This window comes from Lactuca virosa, chromosome 3, assembly GCF_052849685.1.
Source record: "Lactuca virosa cultivar CGN04683 chromosome 3, Lactuca_virosa_CGN04683_v6, whole genome shotgun sequence".
NCBI lineage: Eukaryota > Viridiplantae > Streptophyta > Magnoliopsida > Asterales > Asteraceae > Lactuca > Lactuca virosa.
The window spans coordinates 52,414,889-52,419,545 of record NC_136428.1 but is presented as its reverse complement, the minus strand read 5'-3'; the positions used below and the strand labels follow the sequence as shown (position 1 = coordinate 52,419,545).

Here is a 4,657-nt window from a genome sequence, read left to right as displayed (position 1 = left end):
TAGTTCAAACATCAAACAACAATGGCCATAAGTTTACATTGAATCTAAACATATAATGATCAAACCAAATCACAAATACTGGCACCTCAATACTTTGTGAGCTTATTCCTGAAAAGTTTTTTTTGTTAACCGTGGCTTATTGTAAAACTGGTTGCTTTAGTTTAAATCATAATTAAAAAAACCTGCTTTTAGTTGACCCGATCTCTGCACAAATTCATTATTTAACTGGACGGATCATCCCGCTGTTTTAAACATTGGATTCTTGAATGTTCATTTGAGCTGACTTCACACTCCACACATTCATCTCAGAGATCATGACACTCTTTGTTCCGTAGTTGAAAGCGAAGAGTTTGGCGTCTTTCCCAATGGCTAAAGTCGGGTAAACCCTAGTTGTTATACAACTCTTTCCTCCTCCCCAAAAAGTCTCAACGATTGAGTGATCAATCTGTAGAAATCCAAGATCAAACAAATTAATGACATTACATCTCAATATATATATATATATATATATATATATATATATATATATATATATATATATATATATATAGAGAGAGAGAGAGCTAGGTTCATTTGTTTAAACTAATTGTTGTGTTATTGTATGCATAAATGTGGGCCAATCAAAATTTAAAAAATAAATAAATAATCAAACAAATAAATATGGGTAATTTAGTAATTTGATAAATAATTTCTATAAATACACTCCTATAATTATGGTAACTACTTTGACCTACCATTATCCCTTTTTAAAACAATCAAACAATACTGTATTTTATCCCCTTCGATCCTCCCTAACCCTAGCTCCAAAACAGAATATAGCCACCACCGTCATTTCCAGGTTCGTATTTTTGTTAGTGATCCCACTGATTCACAGGGCAGCTGTTTCCGGTCAGTTGACCCACTTTGCCCCTACCACCTTGGCCCGGCCCTAGGAAACATTACCATTCCTCTGTCCTTCCCTGCACTTTATTCCATTTAAATTCCTCGATTCCTTCTTCTGTTGCTGCGAAGAACGAGGGCGTGTCTGGAGAAAGAAACTCTCTCTCTCTCTTTAATGTTTGCCTCGCAATCTAACTAATCTCACTTCAACGCATTAAAGGAGATTGTCCCTCTTTGATCCTCGTGCCCTTAATTTCTCTGGTTCCATATCTTTATTAGATATAAAGATTTCATATCTACATACGCCGCAACAGTTATAAGGATCAACATTGTGTTAATTAACTCAGGGGTTTGCCGACAATACGTGTTTCTGAACCGAGGAGGTTGAATTGGTTTCGAGTAGATTTCAGTCTGCATGAATTGGTAGGGAGAACAAAGGAGGGATGCAAATTCCAAAAGCAACAAGGTTTTAATTTTACTTGATTGTTTGTTCTAATTCATTCATAAGATGAACTTGTTCGAGTTTAATTCTTTTTTTACTGTATGGGTTTTTGTGACTGATCGTTGTTTTTCTCGTCTTTGAAGTTATCTTGGTCGAAGAAACTAGTCTGAAAGTGGTTCATATATAAAGAGCAAAACCGATGAATCTCAGGCCGATAATGTTGTTTGTGGAGGTACGTATCTAATAGCATACCTCTGGCGAAATATTTTCAAACAAAGTCACCAATTTTGTTGTTTTTTATTTGCACACCAACTGTTTGTTTCAATTCATCATCCAAAATTTCGGTAATCATTTCATGTTTAAGAAAAGTGAAGCAGGTATCTGTTTCAATTTCACTAATTTGGTAACTGAAAAGCTTCATACTATATGATCACATGCAGCTTCTGTGAGATGGAACCCCCTGCAATCAAGAAAACCAAAACAGGTAAAAAAATCTCAACATACTTTTTTTTCAGCTACATGGAACGTAGGAGGAAAATCCCCTTCCAACAAAATGAATCTTGGTGACATTCCAATTCTATTGGAATGAAATCACAAATTCCAATTCTGTTGGGATGGAAAAGGGAGAGGCTGTTGGTCTCTTGATGTTCTTGGCAGAAATGAAAGAAGAAGAAGAAGAAGAGAAAGGAGCTGCTGATCTCTTCTGTTTGCACTATAAAACATCCACTTCGGTGGTGTGTTCTTGACTGAAAACGAAGAAGAGAAGGAATGCAGGGGTGATTTTTCTTTTTTGTATTAAATATTGATTGTGAATCGAAGCAGAAAAGAATAGAGAATGGAAGAGTGTTTATGTATATGATTCAATGGATGATATGGGTGAGATTCCAATTCTATTGGAATGGAATCACGAATTCCAATTCTGTTGGAATGGAAAGACGAATTCCAATTCTGTTGGAATCACAGAAGTTGATGCTTGAAAAACAGACCACAAATTTGAAACGGACCACATTATTCTTTTAGAATGTAGTAGTCGTTGTTAGATTTTGATGTTTTCTTTCCCGTTTTGATTGTTTTTTTAGTTTTATTCCTTAACAATAAATGTAATTCTTAACAATTGTTACCTGTATTCTATAAGAAATAATGTATTTTTTGTTTTTATTCTTCAATTGATTGTTCAAGGATTTGTTATTCTACAACAAGTTTTTAAATTCATGATCAAGAATTAGGTTCAAGAATATTTTTATTTTTGAATATACTCATGAACATATTCTGCCAGAATGTCCGAATTAAAAAAATTATAATACGTAAAATCGGATTTTTAAAATTAATAGAATCTATGATCCCTTAAAAATGCAATTTTCCTTTATTAAATCTATATTAATTGACTAAATTACCCTTGTAATTAATTAAGATGATATTTTCAATTATATTTAATTCAATAATATATATTAATTACTTTCTTAAAATAAGTAAATTTGATTGGCCCAATACAATAACACAATAATTACTTTGAATAGAATAACCTAGGCCTATATATATATATATATATATATATATATATATATATATATATATATATATATATATATATATATATATATATAAGAAATAGATTTACGAACCAAGGTTCTGAGTGAGATTTCATCTTGTAGTGGATCTATGTCCAGAAATGCTCCATAAAAAGTTTGATCACTTTCTTCCTTTTCCTTTTTAGATGACCTGGGATTTGTAGGTTTTAATTTGGAGATGTTAATTAGTTGGTTAACATTTGATTAATTTGGACATATCTGAATCGTAGAAAACTTACTGGCTTTGATCACTACACATTACCACCACGTATCGTCCGTTCTTTTGGAAAATCCTAAAATAAATTGCAGTTTGTTCGGTCAAGTCGTTTGAAGCCGAAGCTAAAAGCCCAAATGGTCCGAATTTGCCTTGCTTTGTTGCATGATATTTCTTGCAGATAAGTTTTGGGTCAACCAAACTCGGGTCCAATTCTTCGGCCTCCTCCAAATTACTTGAACTCCGGCCCATCCTCTAGCGATAATATCGGCATCAGAATCAGTCTCGTGCACCCAAGCCATAGTTATCCTTCGGACTTTCACAGGATCGAAAAACGACTTGGAAGCATAGAACCTTCCGTAATCAAGCCTTAAACCGCTGATCTGTGTTAGATCGACATTTTCAGGAACATAATGTTCTTCTTCAGGACTGTACTTCCCGATCATGTAGTAGTCATGAAAACGCTCTATGAATGACACCTTCAACACATGCTTTACCTCCTTACTAGGGTTTACGACAGATGTATCGACTCCCATGGTGCTATCAACCCAAACCGGAAAGAAATCAGGGCATTCCCATATTCCGGTTTCTTGAGCTTGATGAAGTGGGGAATCATATTTAACCCAATTAACAAGGTCGTCAGAGTGGTAAAGAAAAGCGATTCCCGTCCTATCTTTCTTACTTCCGACAAGTAATCTCCATTTCCCGTCTTCTTCGATCCAGGCGGTGGTCGGGTCTCTGAAGTCAGCCGGTTGAATCCCTTCCGGCAGGTTTATGACTGGATTGCCGTCGTGCTTCACCCATTCTTTTAGATAGGGATCCGATAAGTCCTTTGGGACAGCCAAATTCTGGACTTGGCGCTCTTGGGTGTCGCGTCCGGTGTATAGCATAATAGGTTTGTTTCCGGGGATGATGGTGGCGGAACCAGACCAACAGCCATTGATGTCGAAAGGTTCAGTTGGAGCAAATGCAGGGTCTAGATGGATCCAATTTATCAAGTCGTGTGATACAGAATGTCCCCAATGCATTCGTATGTCAAAGTGTGGGCCAAAAGGATTGTGTTGATAAAAGAAATGGTATACTCCATTGTACCACATTTGTCCTGGATGTATATATACATGCATTAGTACAAATTAAAAACCCATATATTATTCGAATGTTCTTGTTCTGTACCAAGGAGAAATACGAACAAAAGTAATGTATTTTCAGAAATGTAAAATAACAGTATGTTGCCATTTCATTACACCAACATACCAGCGGAAAGAAAAATCCAAGTGTTAGTGATTTAAATTCACACAAAACTTTCATTTATATTTATTACATGTTAATAATCTTTACCTTAATTAATTGTTTGTGTAACATAAAATCTAATAAAAAAAATCCCTATGATTTAAAATGCACCAGAACATGTAAATGCAGGGACCAAAGTAGATGTTTTGTCCGGTAGAAAAACTACTCTCAAGTGTGCATGTGTATGCTAGAAAACTACTATGTGAGATGATGTTGGTGAGTTAGAAGATCAATGTATATGTAGCAATGTCCTTTCATTCCGAC

General features: G+C 35.0%; 1 pseudogene across 1 annotated transcript; it reads right to left on the bottom strand.

Annotated features, from left to right (window-relative positions):
* Nucleotides 1–4,234, bottom strand: LOC145165674 (beta-fructofuranosidase, insoluble isoenzyme CWINV3-like; annotated as a pseudogene). The gene is made up of 3 exons (XR_013740177.1): nt 3,129–4,234; nt 2,944–3,040; nt 1–445 (listed from the first exon to the last, which is right to left on the bottom strand). The product of XR_013740177.1 is annotated as a beta-fructofuranosidase, insoluble isoenzyme CWINV3-like (transcript).
* Nucleotides 4,235–4,657: the final 423 nt, after the last annotated feature.